The sequence below is a fragment of the Dendropsophus ebraccatus genome, chromosome 2, assembly GCF_027789765.1.
Source record: "Dendropsophus ebraccatus isolate aDenEbr1 chromosome 2, aDenEbr1.pat, whole genome shotgun sequence".
Lineage (NCBI taxonomy): Eukaryota > Metazoa > Chordata > Amphibia > Anura > Hylidae > Dendropsophus > Dendropsophus ebraccatus.
In genome coordinates, this window is record NC_091455.1 from 51,344,185 (window position 1) to 51,367,967 (window position 23,783).

Consider the following 23,783-nt stretch of genomic DNA (forward strand, 5'->3'; position numbering starts at 1 on the left):
AACTATCAGTAACATATCTCCATGATATGCACCCAGTTTACGACTGGTAGGGGTCCAATTTTTAGAATAAAGTTGAAGAGGTGCCATGCCACTTTTTTTGTTGTTGTTGGCCTTACTCACCTTTTTTAGAAGCTGCATGGTCACTCAATAGCCAACATGTAACTACCCACAAAAAGCCAAATGGAAGGAAACCAAGAAACACAACACTTTTCCTAGTTGTATTGGAGCAGTTTAGCCCCCGTAAATCAGATATGTCTACATTGAGTCAATTTGTTTACTTACACACATGCTAGCACAGGGGGACAGCCAAATAGTAGTGATTGTATCAAGTATATCCACTAAGCTGAGCAGTCATCAAAACAATTAGCTGAAGATTATCTGTCATATTTTGAGTTGTAAACAAAACATAAGACAGCGCTCCATAGCGTGATTCAGACACAGCTGAAGTGGTGAAAGTAAGCACCAGCCAGCGATACATTGCGTTTTGAGACCGGTGCGGTCTCTTTATCAAGTGTCTAAGGACACTTAGACACTTGATAAACAGACCGGACCAGTCTCGAAACGCTGGCATAATTCTTTTCAGAAATTTTATGGTATTTTACCCCTTTGACCTGCGCTTGTTTTACCCATCTTGTAGAGGAGGAGTGGAGGAGGATACTGACTATATTTTGAGTTATAACTCCCATAATGTGGCTGTATACATTTTCCCATACAATTAAATATTATCTGATTCCTAATGACCCATTACAAGGGTGTGCCCATAAAAACGTCCTTTCACACCTTAGACTTGTGGTAGCCAAACCCGACACTCAGGATGGATTCGGCCATTGATAAAAGGTATTATATGGGGCTGTCTAGAACAACCACTGACAGATGATGTTGGTGGTTAAAGAGGTCAGCCGTAATGGAAAATCACAGCTGACTCTTTTGTTAAGAGAGAGATAAGCCGCCACGAGAGCGCTCTCCCTGTAGCTTACCTCTCCCTACCCATAAAGAACACAGGAATGTTTGCCCGTGCCAGACGCTTCTGTGTATAGGGGAAGGCGGGCAGCAGGCAGGAGATATAACTGGTGGCCTAGACCGTTCGTCTGTCAGATATAGAATGTGTATGGGGGCCTTTAGAGGCATCAAGTATTACAGATTATAAAAGCTGAGCACAGGAGACTATGTTGTTTCCAGAGTGCAGAGTTTCGACAACAGCCTTCCAGGCAATGCTATTTCTGCAATGCTGTTTCTGTGATTTCTATTCACTTCTTTGGGAATTCAGGAAAGATTGTACAACAGACAACTGGGCTGTTTCCGTAGTCCTGGCCACCTCTACCATCTAGGTGGGAGGGGTTGAGAGGCCAAGTTCTAAAGATATAGACCTTATGCACACGTTCAGTATTTTTTCTGGTCCTGAAACAACCCATGAGAAATTGTGGATTGGACATCCGTATTCCATCTGTATTCCATCCATATTTCCGTAATTCCATTTTTTACTACTCATTGCTTTTCATTGCACTTCATCCGTATTTTTTTGCGGAAATACGGATGCCAACATGTTACAATCCGTAAACAATCCGTAACCAATTGATTTCAATGAAAGGAGCCACAAAAATAAATGGGTCCGCACCGGGTCCACACTAGGACATGTCCTTTTTTTTTTACGGATTGATTTTCATCCATTTCTGCTACTGATCATGTGTATAGCCCAATAGACTTCAATGTGCACTAACTCGGATATGGAAATACGGATCCGTAAATTACGAAACGTGTGAATAAGGCCGTAGGCACCAGAGGTAAATGTGGATATGCCATAAATGTCTGAGATAGAAGTACCTCTATAAGACATTTTTTCAGTACATTATAGGGTCTAAAGACTGGTGCTTCAGTTGAAGGTATTAAAAACCATTTCCATTTCCATTTATATTGTAACATACATATAGTGACAGAAAATTTTTGTTTTCCTTATCATTATAGTCTTTTTGCCAATTTAGTAGTACATGTAAATATAGGGAAAGAGGAACATTATACGGAGGAGGTTGTATCTTCCTCATCCTCCAACAGTCTGTAGTTTTCCTTCTCTATCTGCAGGTTCTCTAAAAATGTTAAAACAAATTTTTGCTCAGAAAAATTAGAACACACTAAAGCACAACAGAACAGGGACACATAAGGCATCCCCAGTTTAAAAGTTTAGGGTACACTATCCATGTAATGGTTCTACTGACCTGATGAAGTTGTGATAGGAGTACCAACACCCTGAAGGCAATGTAAGGGACTTGCTACCTTGTGTCCATCAAGAAAATTTGACTCATTGGTGCTTCTCTCATGGAGGAATTGGCAATCCAGATTTTTTTTTTAATTATAATAAAGAAGTAGTCCACCGCTGAAAAGTATACACCAATATATAGTAAACAGCAGTCCACTAGATGGGTGTATACCATCAATATACTTTATGAGGAAATGTAGTATTTAAGGCCCAATAGCAAATATGGGCTATGGCACTAAAGATAAACCATCAATAAACAAATGCCACTGAAAATTACACAAAAGTATGCAAATTTGAATAAATACTACAAACAATGGTCCATGACTGATGATACATAAAACAACAGAAGGGGGCCAGCGACTGAGAACCACTACTATGGTGCAGGTACCAAATCATATAAGATGCAAATTAATGGCATCAGAGTATACAGGTAAATACATAGGAACATGACTACAGGAAGACAAACTCATAGAAAATATTTGCTAAGCATACATTACAAAGTCCAGAGAGTAGTCGTGTAAGCAAGTAAAATAATATTGCAGTCCAGACGTGGCCCCTGCCCAACGCACATTTCGGCAAACAGTCTTTATTGAGGGAGCCATGTCTGGACCGTAATACTTTTAGTTTCTTTACAGGTATACTCTATGCACTTTGTAAAGTATGTTTTGCACATGTTTTCTATGAGTTTGTCTTTCTGTAATCATGTTCCTTTGTATTTACCTCTATACTATGATGCCATTAATTTGCATGTTATGTGATATGGTGCCTGCACCATAGTAGTGGTTCTCAATCACTGTCCCCCTTCTGTATGTATATTACAAAATTCTCATTGCCAATGTGTGTTTTTCATGTGTGTACAGGGCTATTTTATGTCTACTCTATGTTACCTAATTACAGGAACTTTCTAGACAAATCTAAAACTGTGTTATGCCAGAGAAGGACAAAAATTAGATGAGCAAATTTGATTGAGGAATCTTGTGTTCTAGATCATCCTTTCAGGTCTTGCAATATGAATAACCGCACTGCATCAATTATATCCAGGAGTGGACCTGCTCTGCCACCCATCTGGTTTGGCACTTAGTCTCTCTCTTATCTATAATCACACTGAAAAAAAATTGGCGGAATTCTCCAACATGGAATCCCACCTGCCTCATTTTCTCACAGTGTCTCTATGGAAGGGCTTGCGCGCCTCCACTCCTGCTGCTCTCCGCGCAAAGAATTGACAATGTCTATTCTTTGAGCGGAGAGCGACGGAAGCAGAGGTGTGCAAGCCCTTCCATAGAGACACTGTGAGACACTGATGCAGGCGGAATTCCACCGCCTTTGCTCAGTGTGGACATACCCTTAGGGCATCATCTATGCATTCCCTAGGTTTTCTTCCTTTAACCTTCCTACTTGAGACTTTGCTGCTATGGACTTCCAAGTAACTTCCTTTGAGAGTGGTCAAGGTTTGGGTTGTGGTTGGTCTAGCAGACAAATAGACACATGTGGTCAAGAAGTGGGTTCTAAACAAAGTTGTGGGAAGGTAATGATACAGTAAAACAACTGCTGTGAATACCATTCTTATTTATCTGAAAAGTACCTGGAAGGTCTGTTTACTATGGTTATATACTGTAGCATACAAATGTGCTCATTTACAATTGCTTTATGTGATTGCAAATAAAGTGAACAGCAAATAAAACTGTCATTAAACTTAATCAGTCATCTCTGAAAAAGTCATTGTTGTCGGTAGCATCAACAGTTAACATAAATGCTGCTCTTATTGAGTAGTAATTGATCCCGAGTGCAATGACTTTAAAGAGCGAGCCAAGGTTAGGCATTAGGGCACTAGGAAACTCCTCCTCCTGGTCATGTGGACAAATAGATAGGAAATGTTATCCATGAGGAATAATTTTTCAAACCACTGATCATTTCTTGTGATTTGAAAAATTGTTCACAGTAAAAAGTGAAACAAACATTTTAGCAATTACCTTCTAATACTATCAATAGTGATGAGCGAACTGGGCCGAGGTTCGGGTTCGAACGAACACAAACCATTGGCATTTGACTCTTTCTGTTCCGTGGGGATGGTGGAAACAGCCCGAGTCCTGCCTGGAAAACAGGGATACAGCCTATGACCTATTCCTCTTCTCCAGACAAGACTTGGGCTGTCTCCACCTTCCCCACGGAACTGGAGGACAGCAGGATTCAAATGCCGATGGTTTGGGTTCATACAGACCCAAACCTCGATCACCTTACTCATCTCTATCAGTCAAAACTTGTTTTTTTATATATATATAATGCAAAGATATAATAGATGGAAGGGAGATATATACAAGAAAAACAAAAGAATTGCATGTAAAATTTGTACCAAACAGCAACACAGTCAATTAAGAGATAAATAAGAGTTCATGAGAGAACACTTATGAAGAAAGTCACAAATCATGCACTGTGAAAGATTTATGTATTATCAAATGAATATATTAGTGAGTCACACTGCAGATTGCTAAAATGTAAGAGGATTGTTTGGGAAAGGATTCTTACTTAGATATTAAGCATAGCCAAGTAAAAACAGAGTAGTATTTAGTTCTTTTTCTTTTGAGATGCTGTTTTTGTGTAGTAATCACCCGATTGACTGTCATTTTTCACTTACTGCCACATTGTTCTTGAAGGACTGAGACTAGAAGAAACAGACTTTTCTCCACGACCTATGTCTGGTAGTTCAACGTGACCTTATTCTTTTCCAATTGTAACTTAAATTATAATTTTCCAAGGAAAGTAACAGAAAATCACAGGTATGATCTATGACTAAAGTGATAATGATTCTTCTTGAGGAGAGGGTCAAAAAGATGTGTGGAAACTTATGCCAAAACAGCTATCTACAGATAGGAAACCTCTCTTCAGGAGAATGTTCTGGCTTGGTTTAAAAGGGAACTATCATCAGGTTAGATAAATGTAATCTTTGTATAAAAAAAAAAAAAAAGAGGACTAAATATAATATCAATATCTTTATTAATAAATCATAAAACTCATAATCAAAAATTTAAAATTACATAACATGATGTTCTATAGCATTCCAGATAGACTGACACGGTGGGGTAAGTAATATAGGCTACAGCAGGCAACTACACCACTAGTAGTCAGTGCAGTAACATCAAATATACAACAGGGAGGTTTAAGTCCAAGTCCAAGCTTCCCACAATGGAGAATATAAACCTGACTAACTACCCCCCACAAGAACCATAAACCCTGCAAGCCAGTAAATGATTCACCACTCACCCATGTCAGTGTCTCCCCAACATACGTGTACTCCCTATTGCACACAGGGGCACCGAGGATGAAGGTGTGTGTCTTTCATTTATCCTCTGTGCTGTTCACATGTAGTTTGTAGTGTAATTCTGTGTCCAGTAAGGTCATCTGGAGCATTCGGGGGCATGGCTATCTCCCCTAGAGCGCCAATCCGCCCCAGCCAGCTCACTCCTTCTAATGATTATCAGTGGAGTGGGCCGGCTAGGGGCAGGCCAGAACATCTCTCAAGGAGCAGTAGTCCCACCCCCAGTGCTTATAATGCCCTTACCGGACACAGGATTACACTACAAACTGCACAGGAACGGCACTGAGGATGAATGTGAGGACTTACCTTCCACCTCAGCACCCCATGCCCACTAGGGAGCTATCATCAGGTTAGATTCGTCTAGTTGCCCTTTAAAGTGTAACTGTCATTTCAAGTGACTTTTCAGAATGTGCTGTCCTGGTATGTATACGAGAGCAGGACTATATCTGGCCATTCTATGGCATCTTAATTCTTGTACTCCTGCTTTGTGTCTCCATCTTTCTGTCTGCTTTTTGTGTGCTTAGCTGCGGTGTGCATGCAGACTACTCTCTGTGCTGCCTCCTATACATCATTGTAGTAAACCTTCAGAAGTTACCTGAAAAACACTGAGCAGTCTAACATGTGAATACAATGTTTTCTGTGACCATAGAGTATGCGAACTGCACCGGCTGCTTCTCTCCTCTTCCTGCTTACTCATCCCTCTTGGCCCCTCCCCCTTCATAGGTTATAATGGGCAATGCAAAGAGGTCTTCAGTTTTTCTTAACTGTTACTTTTATAATCCTATAATATTCATTGGTTTTGACTTTAGTACCCCTTATGCATTTTTCATGCATTTTTATAGATTTTTGTACATGATATTTTGTGTGTTTTTCCAGGCAATTGGAGAATCGTATGGACATTTGAAAAAAACATCATATTTAGAGAATACAATGTTTTTATTACAAGTACATGTATAAACTGTCAATATCTGTCCGCTAAATGATAGCTCTTCAAAAACACCATGATAAGTGGGGCTAAATAATGTACCATATTTTCTGCCATATAAGACGACTGGGCGTATTAGACAACCCCTGACTTTTAAGAAGATTTTCAGGGATTCGTCTTATATCCTGAAAAATTTTAACCCTTGCCTGACCACTGCAGGGTTTACTAGCTGGAGCCATGCTGCTTTCAAGCAGGGGTTAACTAAAGTTAAATAAAAAAAAAAAACAACAACAATCAACTCACGTGTGACCCACTCCCAGCAGCCGCGTGTCTCCTGTCATGTTCCCGGCACAGGCAGTGTGATGCACACTGCCTGCGCCGGAGTTCCCTGAAGCTTCAGGGACTTTTGGCGCCTCTGTCACTGTCCCGAAGCTCTCCCGGCAGCCAAGCGCCTTCGAGCTTTTCTGATGAGACACTTGACTGCTGGGGGAGCTTTGGGGACCTTTGGCACAGGCTGCCTGTCCCTGAAACATGACAGGAGATGTGCGGCTGCCGGGAACAGGTCACAGGTGAGTTGAATAGTTAGGTTTTTTTTATAGTGGTCGTCGCATATGGTGGTGATGCATATGTGGTGACCATACCCGACATATAAGATGACCCCCGACTTCTGATAAGATTTTTCGGGATTAAAAAGTCATTTTATACGTCAGAAAATATGGTATGTGCAGCCAGTCTTCTTTTGCTTCTTGACAGTGAGCTACACTATTTGCTCCTTTAATAGAAATAGAAACCTTACAGAAACATCATGGACCCATTATGTTTTGTACACGTTCAGTTTGGTCTCTGTCACTGAACTATGATTACTGTGATAGAAAATATCACAGTAATCATAGTAATACAGTGAAAATGAATGTATAAAGTACAAAAAGTGACAAACACACAAAAAAATAAAACACACACTTTTTATTATAGTAATAATTGCAGTTTACTCCCAAATTACCTACCCCTAACCCCCCCCAGATTACCCCTAACCACCGCAGGTTGCCCGTAACCACCGCATGTTGCCCATAACCATCCCAGGTTGTCCGTAATCACGTCAGATTGCACGTAACCCCCAGATTACCCTTAACCACCGCACGTTGCCCGTAACCACCGCACGTTGCCCGTAACCACCGCACGTTGCCAGTGACCCCCTCCAGATTGTCCGTAATCACCCCAGATTGCCTGTAACCACCCCAAATTACATGTACCCACCCCAGATTAGCTATAAGCACCCCAGGTTGCCCGTAACCACCGCAGGTTGCACATAACCACCCCAGGTTGCCTGTAATCATGCCAGATTACATGTAACCCCCCAGATTGCATACAACCACCGCACGTCGCCTCTGACCACCACACGTCACCTATGACCACCGCACGTCGCCTCTGAGCACCGCACGTCGCCTCTGACCACCGCACGTCACCTCTGACCACGCACCTTGCCTCTGACCACCGCACCTTGCCTCTGACCACCGCACCTTGCCTCTGACCACCGCACATCGCCTCTGACCACCGCACCTTACCTCTGACCAACGCACGTTGCCACTGACCACCGCACCTTGCATCTGACCACTGCACCTTGCCTCTAACCATTCCAAATTGCCAGTTACCCCCTCCAGATTGCCCGTAACCACGCCAGATTACAGGTACCCACCTCAGATTACCTATTAGCACTTCAGTTTATCCATAACCACAGCAGGTTGCCTGTAACCACCCCAGATTGTCTGTAACCACCCCAGATTGTCTGTAACCACCCCAGATTGTCCGTAACCACCCCAGATTGTCCGTAACCACCCCAGATTGTCCGTAACCACCCCACGTTGCCCGTAACCACAGAGGGTTGCCTGTAACCACCCTAGATTGTCTGTAACCACAGCAGGTTGTCAGTATTCAGCCCACATTGCCTGTAACCACCCCAGGTTGTCTGTAACCACCCCAGGCTGCCTGTAACCACTGCAGATTGTCCGTGACCACCCCAGGTTGCCTGTAACCACCCCAGATTGTCCTTAACCACTTCAGATTGTCTGTAACCACCCCAGATTGTCCGTAACCACTTCAGATTGTCTGTAACCACCCCAGATTGTCCGTAGCCACCCCAGATTGTCCGTAACCACAGCAGGTTGCCTGTAACCACCCCAGATTGTCCGTAACCACCCCACGTTGCGTCTAACCACAGCAGGTTGCCTGTAACCACCCCAGATTGTCTGTAACCACAGCAGGTTGTCCGTATCCACCCCACGATGCCCGTAACCACCCCACGTTGCCTCTAATAACCCCAGGTTGCCTCTAACCACCCCAGGTTGCCGTAACCACAGCAGGTTGCCCGTAACCACCCCAGATTACCCGTAACCACCTCTGACTGCCCGTAACCACCCGAGACTGTCCGTAACTACCCCAGACTGTCCGTAACCACCCCACATTACCTGTAATCTATTTTTTTTATTTTATTTTAGTAACTGCACTATTCTAATAACTATTACTAACTGCGGTTTTGCTCCAGCAAATTGGCGATCCTTCTCTTCTGAGCCCTGCTGTGTGCCCATACAGTGGTTTATGCCCACCTATGGGGTACCGTTGTACTCAGGAGAACCTGCGTTACAGATTTTGGGGTACATTTTTTCTCCTGATCCTTGTGAAATTTAGAAATTTCAAACTAAACCAACATATTATTGGAAAAATTCAAGTTTTTCATTTTTACTGTCTAATTTTGAATACTTTCCTCTAATACCTGTGGGGCCAAAATGCTCATCCTACCCCAAGATGACTTCTTTGAGTGGTGTACTTTCTGAAATGGGGTGACCTTTGGGGGGATTCTATTCTGTAGACATTAGAGGGGCTCTGCAAACGCACCTGGTGCTTAGAAACTTCTTCAGAAAAATCTACACTGAAAATGCTAATTGGCGCTCCTTCCCTTCTGAGCCCCGCTGTGTGCCCATACAGTGGTTTATGCCCACATATGGGGTACCGTTCTACTCAGGAGAACCTGCGTTACAGATTTTGGGGTGAATTTTCTTTCCTGTTCCTCGTGAAATTAAGAAATTTCAAACTAAAGGAACATATTATTGGAAAAATTTGTGTTTTTCATTTTTACTGTCTACTTTTGGGGTCAAAATGCTCACCACACACCAAGATGAATTCTTTGAGGGGTGCACTTTCCAAAATGGGGTAACTTATGGTGATATTTTACTCCGCTGGCACTGCAGAGGCACTGCAAACGCACCTGGCGCTCAGAAACTTCTTCAGCAAAATCTGCATTGAAAAAGCTAATTGGCGCTCCTTCCCTTCTGAGCCCGGCTGTGTGCCCATACAGTGGTTTATACCGACATATGAGGTACCTTTTTACTCAGGAGAACCTGTGTTACAAATTTTGGGGTACTTTTTTTCTCTTGTTCCTCGTGAAATTGAGAAATTTTTAAACCAAAAAAACATATTATTGGAAAAATTCGAGTTTTTCATTTTTACTGTCTAATTTTGAATACTTTCCTCTAACACCTGTGGGGTCAAAATGCTCATCCTACCACAAGATGAATTCTTTGAGGGGATTATACTTTCCAAAATGGGGTGACTTATGGGGGTTTTTCTCTCTGCTGACACTACAGGGGCTCTGCAAATGCACGTGGCGCTCGGAAACTTCTTCAGCAAAATCTGCAATGGAAAAGCTAATTGACGCTCCCTTCCTTCTGAGCCCCGCTGTGTGCCCATACAGTGGTTTACGCCCACATATGGGGTACCATAGTACTCAAGAGAACCTGCGTTACAAATTTTGGGGTGCTTTTTCTCTCAAGTTCTTTTTGAAAATGAGAAACTTTAATCTAAACGTATATATTATTGGAAAATTTTAATTTTTCATTTTTTACGGCATAATGGTGAATACTTTCCAACAGCCCCTGTAGGGTTAAAATGCTCATTATACCCCTAGATAAATTCTTTAAGGTGTCTAGTTTCCAAAATGGGGTCACTTATGGGGGTTTCCAGTATACAAATCTCCTAAATCAACTTAAAAAAAGAACTGGTCCCTAAAAAAATCAGTTTTGGAAACTTTCACGAAAATGTGGTAATTTGCTGATAAATTTCTAAGCCCCGTAACACCCTAAAAAAGTAAAATATGTTTATGAAATGAAGCCAGAATAAAGAGGACATATTGGTAATGTGACTTAGTAACTAATTTATGTGATACGACTTTCTTTTTTTAGAAGCAGAGAATTTCAAAGTTCATAAAATGCTAATTTTTTAAGTTTTTTCACAATTTTCACAAAGAACACACAAAGTAGTGACCAAATTTTGCCACTATTATAAAGTGCCATATGTGACGAAAAAACAATCTCAGAATCGCTAGCATACGTTAAAGCATCACTGAGCTATAAGAGCATAAAGTGAGACAGGTCAGATTTTGAAAAATGAGCCTGGTCTTTTAGGTGCAAATAGGCTTGATCTTGAAGGGGTTAATAAATCTGCCAAAATTAATGGCAATAGGGAGTTTATTTATATATGTTGGTCTTGGGAAATTCCTCCCCCACAGGTTCTATTAATCCATTTCAAAAAGTATGGTACCGTGATACCGTGAGAATAGTGATGAGCGAAAATGTTTGTAAATGTTCATACGTAAATTGTTCGCATTCCCCAATCACGAACAATTTGTTCGATGATCGGAATGGTTACAACTATTTTCGAACATATTCGAACGTGCGAATAAACACAACTGCGTGATTTCCGCTTTTCACCTAATAATCTGTGCGCATGTGAGTAACTCTAGACAGAAACCTACACAATCTGTACACTACTGCGTAAGAAAATGCGTATGCAACTACGTAATATACACTTTGCACCTGATAATCTGTACGTATGTGCATAGATCAAAACGTACACTTCTGCTGTGCTTTCTGTATTTGTTTGGTGAACACAAACCGATCACAACCTTTTTTTTTTATGTTTGTGTTCAGGATCCGAACTGAACATCGGGATGTCCGCTCATCACTATACTTGACCAAACTGCTCATGTTCAATAAGTCTTTTCAGTAAGATGCCTACAGATAAAACCTTACTTCTTTATTTGCTCTTAAACAAATCTGAACATTTGGATGTACACTGCTGGAAATACACTTGCTAAATTCAATTATTTTTATATACATCTCATTAGATCTGTTTATTATATAAAATCCATATTGACACCTACAAAGATAATTTTTTTTAACCCCTACTTAATATAAAACGAAACATATGAGCTGCTAAACAGAGCCCAATACTTTATTTTAAATCTGTTTTCTTTAATTGCTCGGTACATATTAGACAGAGACTTTTATTTCGAGTTTGTAGCCAGCAGATGGTGGACAGATGGTTCATCTTAATATTAATAATAATAACAAAATAACTTCAAATGTTTACATTGTATAATAAAAAAAATAAAACCTGATAATTTCTCGGAATATGGTCTGCAAACACCTTGGAGAGAGAACATGGAAATGATAACTGGGAAGTAATAGAAGGGGCAGTAATAATAAAGCAGCCTTGTAGACAATGCTGGAACGGCTCTTGCTGCAGCAGATGCAATACTCTGCTCCTCATCTGCTTATTGTATGTTATGTGTATATTATTTAGTGTGCGGATGATCTGTCAGTCTCTCACATGATGGCATTCCAGCTCTTCACAATCTATGTGCTACTTCCTCCCTTTGCTCTTTCCAAACATAATGTTGGCTTTAAGTCATGGATGCTGTGCATTAAGCCATTTGTTTTGTAGCTCTTTCTATTATCACCCCAAGGTTCTAATCCATTCTGCTACCTGCCAAAAAAGACTGTTTAGCATGTGCTTGGAAAAATTCTATCCTTTTTAGCTTAGCACATATTTGCCTTTGTTCTGCCAGGCATAATAATGACAGACTTATTATGCATATTACACTTTCACGGGTGTTTTTCAAAAAGTGCGGACCTAATGTTTTTTAGTAATAATTTAGCTTAATTTAATTCCGGATATTTCTGCATCGGGAAAAAAAAATTAGATGAAAGTTGAAGTAACTACAGGATAATTTTCAAAACTGCAGAGAATATTTAGATTTTTTTTTTTTTGCAGAATAGTTTTGTTAGAAACTGATAATGATGACCTGGTAGCAAATTCAAATTTCGTTCTAAGGGACTGTGATTTGTATTGGTTTGTGGGGATCTTTTCCTTGTATTTCTTTTAACATTAGGTCCATGAGTAACACATTTCTGTTCAGTATTTAAAGGGGTTATCTGAGCTTTTAAAATCCCCTGAATAGGCAATCAATATTAGGTCAATAGGAGATCTCACTCTTGGCACCCCACCGATGTTTGGAGAGGCTCGTGAGCACACCACAGCCTCTTCAAGGCTGCTTTTCCTTTCCGCCGCCATACTATTACTAGAATCAAGGTAATACATTGTTGCCCCATTCAAATAAATGACTAAAAAATATGGCAATAGAAAAGACAAGTATCAGTAAAGAAGCCTCCGCGCTCACACAAGCACCATGGTCTCTTCAATCTGCTGATCAGCAAAAGATTCCAGGAGTTGGATCATTGCCAACCCAGTATTGATGACCTATCTGGAGAATAATTTTATGAGCCCTAAATTGCCATTCCCAGACGGTAGTTGGTCCAGTGCTGCTATAATATATTTACTCATGCTGATTCCAAATATTAACTCTTTCTATCCTAATTGAGAATCCTTACAAGCACCCTCCTAAAACTTTGTTGGACCACCCTTTCCACCTCCAATACATTAAAATATACTATATGCATAGACTAGACATTGCCATACACCTTAGATAACCACATATTTATTCAGCTGACATATGTTTCTACTCAACCCCCCCCCCCCCCCCCCCCCATTCACATGAATGCTTAGAGTGTGCATGTGTTCTCAGAATATGGGAATGAACCACAGCCAGGCTCCTCACATGGGCTCATCTGCATTGGGAGCAAATCCTTCTTTCCTCTTTCTGTAGAGAGTTGGGTCACCCCCATACAGTTGGCATGGTAAGATGCTCATGCCAGGATCGGCAGGCTCAGATTGTATTCATTTAATCTATATGGCCACTTAAAGAGGTAGTTCATTTTTTCTTATTGGAATAGAGAATCATTTGTAGTCTTTTTTCCTTAGTTGTTTTCTTCAGCTGCCTTCATCTCTGTGTCCCCGGGGCTTCGTCTGTTGCTGCTTTATTTTGCAATTTTTTTATTTTATTTACATAAAGAACTTCCAGGTCACAGGGGTCAGGAACCTGCAGGAGGGTGGGGTGTCAATAGGGCGGGGCTTAATGAGTTAGGATTCTGTTGCAAGTTTCCCTCAGCAATAAATAGAATAGTGACTAGCATGAGGTGAAGTAGCATCTCTCCTCTTCATATTGCAGACAGCATCAGCAGCAGCACTGCCCTGTAGATCAATAACAACAGAATAATAACAGATCAATAACAGTAGAATAATAACAACAATATGGTTATTTACATAGCACCAATTCAGGGTCCATTTACATAGAAAGATTATCTGACAGATTTGAAGCCAAAGATTTGAAGCCAAAGCCAAAAGCAGACTGTAAACAGAGATCAAGTCATAAAGGAAAGCCTGAGATTTCTCATCTTTTCATATCAATTCCTGGCTTTGGCTTCAAGTCTTTGGTAGATAAACTGTCAGATAATCTTTCTGTGTAAAAAGACCTTTAATCTGCAGTGCTGTGCAAAGATTTTAGTCACTCACATAGGTCTCTGTCCCCAATGGGGCCCACAGTGTTTTAAAGTATGGGATAAAATCCATTCAAACATTGAGGGACATACACACAGCTGTTATCCCTGATGGCATTTGATCCCAGGACTCCAACACTACAAAGCAACATGGGTAACTTCTGTGCCACCAACAGCATAGCTATCAGCTGCTGCTCTCCTCCATGTCATGCTGTCCTTTCTGCTGCGATTTCTACTGAAACATAGAAGATTGTTGGCAGAAAAAGACCACTTGGTCCATCTAGTCTGCCCTTTTAGTATTTCCTTTCCTATTATCTTAATATATATATATATCCTATCCCCCAGGCATGTTTAAATTCTGTTATAGTAGATTTACCAACCACATCTGCTGGAAGTTTCTTCCAAGCATCTACTACTCTTTCAAAATATTTTCCAATAATGCTTTTGCAAAATATTTTCCAATAATGCTTTTGAGTGCAGTCTTTTTTTAAAAACACCTCCCTCCTGAACCTTATTTAGTCCTTTAACATATTTAAATGTTTCGATCATGGGGCTTCAGACTATTCAGATTTAGATCCTTAAAGTGACCCTGTACCCACAATCTGCCCCCCCCCCCCCCCCCCCAAACCGCTTGTACCTTCGGATAGCTGCTTTTAAACCAAGATCTGTCCTGGGGTCCGTTCGGCAGGTGATGCAGTTATTGTCCTAAAAAAAACTTTTAAACTTGCAGCACTGTGTCAAACTGGAGTGGCCTAGAGTGTCTGTGCATAAGGCTGGCACAACGCTGTCCCTCCTCCCTTCCCTCTTCATTAGGAATGCCCCAGGCAGGTTTTCTCCTATTCATCAGCTGTGTGAACACTGCACATGGGCTGGATCGTTAAGGCACCTGTGCAGTGTTCACTGCAGAGGAATAGGAAAAATTCTGCCAGTGGCATTCCTAATAATGAGGAGGGCGGGGAGGAGGGACGGAGGGGTGGTGCAAGATTAGGGCACAGATACTCTAGGCAACGGCAGTTTGACACAGGGCTGCAAGTTTAAAAGTTGTTTTTAAGTCAATAACTGCATCACTTGCCGAACGGACCCCAGGACAGATCTTGGATTGAAAGCAGCTATCCGAAGGTACAAGTGGTTTGGGGTGGACAGATTGTGGGTACAGAGTCCTTTAAGGCTTTCCTGAGATGTTTTATGACTCACACCCTCCCCCATTTTTGAAGCCGTCTTTGGACACATTCTATTTTATCAATACCCTTTTATTATATTTTATTTTTATTTAAAATCCTTTTATTTTTTTATTTTTATTTATTTTATATTCATTGTATATAAGTATGTGTGATTTTGTTTTATTATAGATGTAAATGCTCTTTATTATTATACTCTAAATAGACAATAGAACAACCAAAAACTTCTAAGTATTTATTTGTTGTGTAATTGGCAGTGCAGGTAAATTTTACCAGTACAAACAAACAGTAGTTTGTATGCTAGTATATCTAAATCACAATCACGCAACCAACATCTTAAATTATCTCTTGCTGATATTTCTCTATATCAGTAAGAATTAACCTGGAGTCCATTCATGAAAAATTTATCGTATTGTATTGAAAATCCTATAAAACAGTTGGCCGGTGCCTAAAACTTTGTATATTTCTTTTTAATTGGTGAATTCAAGCTTTTGGCAAAGCAAAATATGATGGGACATTTGCCCATCTTTAGAGGGGAGTCAGACTATTAACTAGTTATGACAGATATGACAAAATACCTTCAATAAACAGTCTTCAGTGTTCTCTCTCCATAACAATAATCTTCCCCCTTGGGTTCCAGGCCCAATTCGATTTCTATAATACATTTGAGACATTGCCAGTTATTAACTGTTCATAAATAATATGAGCTTGGCTTTAGAAGCACAGAAACTACAGTAAGGCCCATTTTACACACAGTATTTTGATGTTCAGCTACATGCAGTAGGCTTTTGTTTTCAGGATTTTCATTTTGAAAGGGGAGAAGAAATACTGTTTTGTAAAATATGAAAACTTTTTTAAATTAATGCAGCAAGCTTTAGGTATAGTGCAATTGTACTTTAAGTTCTATAGAACTTAAAGTGACTCTGTACCCACAATCTGCCCCCCCCCCCCGCCCCCAAACCACTTGTACCTTCAGATAGCTGCTTTTAATCCAATACCTGCCCTGGGGTCCGTTCAGCAGGTGATGCAGTTATTGTCCTAAGAAACATCTTTTAAACTTGCAGCCCTGTGTCAAATTGGAGTATCTGTGCCCTAACTTTGCACCTCCGTCCCTCCTCCCCACACTCTTCATCATTAGGAATGCCACTGGAACGTTTTCTCCATGCTGAACATTGTACAGGTGCTTAACGATCCAGCCCATGTGCCTGGCTGACACAGGTGGGGAAAAGGAGACAATCTGCCTGGAGCATTCCTTATGATGAAGAGGGCGGAGGGGTGGTGCAAAGTTAGGGCACAGGTACTCCAGTTTGGCACAGGGCTGCAAGTTTAAAAGTTGTTTTTTAGGACAATAACTGCATCACCTTCCGAACGGACCCCAGGAAAGATCTTGGATTAAAAGCAGCTATCCGAAGGTACAAGTGGTTTGGGGGGGTCAGATTGTGGGTACAGACTCACTTTAAAGTGCAACTGCATGATGAAAAACTTGATATGCATACACCCTCCCCACCCCCCACCACTTCAAAAAAAAAAAAAGTAATAACATGCTCATACCTCCCCCATTCCGCCGCTGGTGGCCGCAAACAACTGCTCCGGTCCCTGGCTGCTTTCCGATCTGAGCCAGGACCCGTGACATGACGTGTGTGGTCAGCTCAGCCTGCCAGTTGCCGTAGACTGACAAGCTGAGCAGACCGCACACGTCGCATCTCGGGTCCAGGCTCAGAACAGGAAGCGGCCAGGGACCGGAGCTGTGGTATGTGGCCACCAGCGCTGGAGCAGAGGAGTTAAGAGCACATTATCACTTTTATCTTCCACCTCCCCAGCACTTGTTAAAAAAATAGCTTTGCCTGGACTTATCCTTTAAATTGCCAGTAGTGCATTATTGGAACCATTTTTAATGGTGTACAATGCACACTGAGTTGAGTGAATTTACAGAAAGAGTCACAAAACCGGGGACAGAACTATCAAAGTAGCAGCCATAGCACCTGCTTCCACTTTTAAGTGACATAAAACTTGTGTCATTGCATTGCCATGTCAATTCTTTGAGCGGAGAACCTCGGATGACCACAGGTACATGAGCCCTCCCATAGAGAAAAAATTTCACACTGAAACAGCGTGGTTCAGCAGCGGAGAGTTCCGCCGTGATATTCCTCTGCTTTTGCTCCGTATGAACTGGTCCTTACAAACAGGAAGCAAGGGAAAACAGTCCCACCAAATAGGATACACAAGGTATTCTGCAAGCAATAATCACAGTCAGGCAGGGTGAATCAAGGGAGCTTTATAACTGTGCAGCTAGTCATTTTATGTGCAGCCCACAGAAAATGAGTGAAAGGAGCCTATAATGAAATAAATGACATGCATGGATACAATTAAGCAGGCATGATAGGATATTGCATTTGCTAGAGTGCTTCTTTAAATGTTTTATGAGATTTCTTTTCTCTAGTGATTAAATAGTGGAAGCCATACATGGATATGACAGTTTAAGGCTATGTTGACACACTTTATATTTTCGTTGTACATTGGCCGTGATTCATATGGAAATATACGTCCATTGCTGCCTAGGAACCCGGTCAGAGCATATACACATAGTATACGCTCTGGCCGGGATCTCTCGTGGCGGCGCAAACAACTGACATGTCATTGAATAGTGGCCGCTCACTCCATATTGTGCTGTGCGGAGTTCTGATGCGGACGAGCACGGATGCGCCCGGATCAGAACACTGCGGCCGAAAAGATCACCCGACCGGTACTGTAGTACTGGCCGGGATGATCTTTTCAGAGACCAGCCGTTCCATGACCCGACCCGGTCACGGAACGGTCGGTCTCTTACAGCATGTGAACATAGGCTAATATTGGCAATATAGCTAAACTATGTATGTCCTTGAGTGCTGCAGTTTCAGTGTCCAGGACTGGGTGTTTTTTAGCATGCATTCCACAAACACAAAAGCAGACTGTTAAAACAAAGTACTACTTGGCTTCACAAATGTATTTTAGAACAGATGGTCCCTTTAACACAGGCAGAATCTACTAGCATGTTTATTATTTTGGATAATATAGCTGCACATTGAAAAGCATTTATAGCTGTTTTACCGTATATTATTAATTAAAACAGAGGGCTTCCAATTAATATAGGGACATATTTATTGTTTTTTGTTATTATTAATTTTATTTTCACCAGCAATAGATTAATGAAGTTTATTTAAAGAAAGGTGTTTGTACAAACTTTTCTAGAAGGGATACTGTGAATACTTTGTGAGGCTATGTTCCCATGTAGTGTGAGACCGGCCATCCCATGACCCGGCTGGGTCACGGAACGGCCGGTCTCAGAAAAGATAATGCCGGCACGCCCGCATCAAAACTCCTTACAGCACACAATGGAGCGTGCGGCCGGAGCCACTTGCTCCATTGTGTGCACTGACAGGGTTTTTTGCAGCCGCTATTCAATGAATAGCAGTCGCAGAAAACTGACGTATCAGTTTTCTACGGCACCGCTAGGGATTCCGGGTGGAGTGTATACCATGTATATACACTCCGTCCGGAATTCCTTCGGCCTGCAGACTATTCTTAATCTTTACATCCATAACCAGCTTTAAAAAATACTTTTGATACGAATGCATATTTTGTGCATGTACATATTTTGTGTTTAAAATAATATACAAATATAGAACACATATTCCTTCTCATGTTGTTTTGCATTATTCATTCTGCTTTCTTTCTTCCTACAACTCTCATGTGAATCGACAGTTCTTCAATCAGGAACTACTTGAAGGCTCAGTGCAGCCAGACAGTATCATATACAATACATTGTCAAAAAGTATGTTGACACCTCTTCTATTTATAAACCCTGATGTGCTGTGCAATTGCCATGTAAATATACATTGCTAGTGTGAGCCAGGGGTAAGGAATGGTGATTGTTCTTCAGCAGCGGGTCCTGGCTGCCACACATTTCCAGGCTCCCGCCACAACTGTCAGTAGCGGAGTTGAGCTCCAGTTCTGACAGTTAACCCTTTAGATGCTGCAGTCATTGGCAGGCACAATACACTGTAGTACAGATTTGTACTGCAGTATATTATACGAGCGATTAACAAATTGCACAGCCAAGTTCCCTGGTGGGACAGTAATGTAAAAGTAAAGTAAAAGGGGGACTGTGTGTAGCAGCTTGCAGTTTTTAAAATTAGCTGACTTATGGATGGGGTTTCTAAAATACCTTCCCATATCTACTTATCTACTTCAAAACTTAACTGGTACCTAATAAAGTTTCTTGAAAATTTGGAAATTATTTGATAAAACTGTAAGCCTTCTATTGTTCTAAAAAATAAATAAACAAATAAATAAGTAGAGGTCTAAGGTAATTTAAGAATTTTAATTTTAGAGGAAGTACTTTTAAAAAAAAATTTATATGAAAAACTCTTGAATGTATTGACCAAAATTTACCACAAACATAAAGTAAAACATGATATAGAAAAAGCTGTCTAAGAATTACTATAAGATAAAGCACCCCAAAGTTTTTACAGCATAGAGAGGCAGATGCCAGACTTGAAAAATTAGCCTTGGTCCTTAAAGGGCATGTATCACCAAATTGTCTTGTACTGATTAAATACTAAAGTTTTTTTATTTTATTCTAATCTGTTTCTCTTTTCTGGCTGTAGTTTTTTTTTATTTAGGTGCTTTGTGAAATGGAAAAAAAACATGTTGCTGTATTTGGCAGGCTAATGGGTTAATCGAGTTTTGGTGGTGGCCCGTATTATCCTCACTTCTACCACCACTTCTAAATCTTAAGACTTAGTATACTGCTGTCTGCTCAAGAGTTTACAAACCCAGTAGAATTTCTGCTTTCTTTTCCTTTTTTTAAGAGAATATAAATGATAACACAAAAACTTTTCTCCACTCATGTATAGTGGTTGGGGGAAGCCATTTATTGTCAAACTACTGTGTTTACTCTTTTTAAATCATAATGACAACCAAAAACATCCAAATGACCATGATGAAAAGTTTATATACCCCATGTACAATAAGGAGGCACTTGAAGAAAAATGGGATACATGGTCGAGTCACCAGAAGAAAGCCATTACTGTGAAAATGCCACAAAGTTTCTCACCTATAATACGCCCAACACAGGGGCGTAACTAAAATTCATGGTGCCCCATAGCAAAAAAACGTTGTGTGTGTGGTCTGGGGCAGCTCTGACAACTAATGAGCAGCCCTGAGATCCTGTGTCGTAATCATGGAGGCAGGCCACATTTTGCCATAGGGAGTCCTGGAACCCATACCACCCAGGCCCCTTAGCAGTTGCTTGGTCTGCCTCCATGGTAGCTACACCATTGGCCAATCAGCACAGAGACAAGCCTTAAAACTTCTAAAACAAGGTAATTTAGAGTGATGAGACAAATAGAGAACTTTTTAGCCACAACCATAAACGTTACATTTGGAGAGGTGTCAACAAAGCCTATTATGAAAGTAACACCATTTCTACTGTAAAGCACAAAGGTGGATCACGGATGTTTTGGGGATGTGTAAGCTACTAACGCACAGGAAACTTGGTCAAAGTAGAAGTAAAAGTAATAGTAATGGCGCTCGTTACCACACAGAAAGCAACCTGCCTCGTATGTGAGCTCTTACTTGGGGATTGGCACACAGACTTGGTAAGAGGTAATCTCATGGCATATATCAAGGCATATCCTTGGATTGTTTATTGTGGTACACTTGCACTTTGCATAGGGATAACAGGTTGAGGGTTTGTGCAGTAGCAAATTTACTCTGCTGTTCATTTGGAGGGGGTTAGTGCAATTGGTATGCAACCACCATTGTGGTGTATTAATTGTTTACTAGTGGCCCTTGTTGTGTTCCCAGGATGTTTCCCTCCTATATACTATCTTGGCATGATATTACTATCCTTTGGGTATAAATATGTCACTTTTGTTATAACTTTTAAAATCTAAATTAATAGTATATGCAGTGTCGGACTGGGGTATCTGGGGCCCACCAGAGGAAATGTTCCTGGGGGCCCACCAATAAATAACCAGTAAGAAATGACATGTCAATCAGTGTTAGTGCAACTTCTAAAGCTGGGAGAGCACTGGAGGATTCTCCGGTCCTCTGGTGTGCCAGTCCGACACTAAGTATATGTGATATAAAGCATGTCTGCAATTTACATTCATCACTTTTTTTTTGTTATCATTGAAAAAAAGAGTCTAAACACAGGATGTCCCATGTTCCCCAAGTAATCTGAGCTCTCACAGAGAGAAAGCAGTCATGTGATTGATGGACACATGAGTCATGACTCTCTGTACTGGCCGGAATTCCTGTGTTTAGTCTCTTTTTTTTTCAACCAGCACAAGACTAAAACGCTGCCTTCAGGAGACTGGACCTGCATTTTTTTTCAGATAAGTATAGCTTTGTTTTAAAGCATGATAACAAAAACAAAAAAAATAATGAATGTAAATTGCAAACTTGCTTTATTGAGATTAATAAGGGATTGATTACATTTTTGTGGTATTGTGTTGCCATTATATAGGAAAAAAGTGTAGATGGGGCCTTCTGACAGGCCCGTGGTCATTGTAGGCCTATATACTTTTACTAAGAGGTTATACTTATGGCATTTCATGTTTTAGGTTTTAGGTCATTCCAAGGTTTTGTTCTTCTTTTTCTGTAGTCACTGCTTGTTGTATTGACTTTGACATGTGCTTAGAGTCTTTCTGGTTTTGAAATGTGAAACTACAGTACTCGTCATTTTTGGCTTTGTGACTGAAATCTGGATAAAAACATATTTAGAATATTTCATTATTCAAAGAATTTGGAAAATACTCAAGGTGTAACCACTTTAAGATCAGGTCAGGACCCTTTATGACCAGAAGCATTTTTATTTTAGTACATTTGAATTTGAGAAAGTTTTATTTTTTAGGAGTATCTGTTTTAAAAAAAAATATGTCAGCGAGACCTATTAAAATTTTTTATTAGTCAGGGTGTGAGTGTTTGGACCCTGACTAATTGGTATCACGAGTGGGGAGACAACCGTGCTGCCATGTGCTCCTATCCCCGCTCTGTGTCTGCAACCTAGACTGACTCATAGACTTGCATTGAAAATCATCTAGGTCAGGGGTGACATCTGTGCAGCTGCAGACTTGACAAGGCCATCACTAATATCCTTGCAGAGTCTCCATTTTTTTAGTCATCTAGTTGTCCCTAATTAAGAAAAGACTATTAAAGGGGTACTCCGGGCCAGGCGTATTTTTCATATATGGCCGGGGAGGGGGTGGTTATGGATGGCAGAGGTCACTTACCTCCCCGGTTCCAGCGCCGGGTCCCAGATCGCGGCGCCCCGTGCCCCTGTCCCGCAGCTGCTATCTGATCTGAGCTGCTGCACGGGACGTGATGTCTCCAAGCAGCTCAGCCATTCAGTGGCCGAGGTGGGACTCCGCTACGGCCGCCAAATGGCTGAGCTGCCTGGAGACGTCACGTCTTGTGCAGCAGCTAAGACCAGGAAGTGGCCACGGGACGGGGCGCTGCGATCCGGGACCCGGCGCTGGAACCAGGGAGGTAAGTGACCTCTGCCATCCATAACTACCCCCTTACCGGCCATATCTGAAAACCAATCGCAGGTCCAAGGCCATTGATTGGCTGCAGCATCATGTGAGGAATGTATATGGAATTTCTCTGACTGGGACATTGTAGTGGCAACTGTGAATTTAGGGGTGAGTTCAGTTTTTTGTTAATTTACCCTGGTACTAATTATTTTTCTTGGAAAACCTGTTCAAACTTCATCAAAACACCTGACATTTGACAAAACAGGTTTGTATATGCATGTTACTTTACACCTCGGGTTGATCAGCTCGTGCCATTTTGATCATGACTTTATCATTACAGAAATTCTCATAGGAATAAGCTAATAAAATCCTTTTATTTGCATGGTGTTATCTAAATGGTCACATTATCATCCCTAGTCATTTTTTATTTCAAGGGGACCCTGTCCCATTGAAAATGTAGTCCAATATGCACACATCATGTTATACACCTGCAATATACTGTATCTTTAAACAGATTGCTATATTGTTTAGTGGAAAAGGTCATTTATTTATGTCAATTCTTGCCGGGCTAAGTGGTCAAGTGGGTGGTCCTAATAATTGATTGACAGCTATCTGTGTACAGATAGAATTACTCACTTTACTTAGTGCAGAATGAACACACATGAATGATGATCATTTATCCTGAAACATTTCCAATATTGCACTGCAATTTCAATGTGGCGGGTTTCCTCCAAAATGATGGCATATCACCAGAATATATCATGATTTGATGATTGGTGGACAATTGAGATGAGCCCAACTTAAGCATGCTTGATTGGGATCATTCGGCATTTGAATACCGGTGGCTGAGAATGTTGGAGGCACTCCAA

General features: G+C 41.0%; 1 protein-coding gene across 2 annotated transcripts in view; it reads left to right on the plus strand.

Annotated features, from left to right (window-relative positions):
* The window catches only part of CYP7B1 (cytochrome P450 family 7 subfamily B member 1), a 151,938-nt gene that overhangs the window by 81,673 nt on the left and 46,482 nt on the right, over window positions 1–23,783 (plus strand). The window lies entirely within an intron of this gene.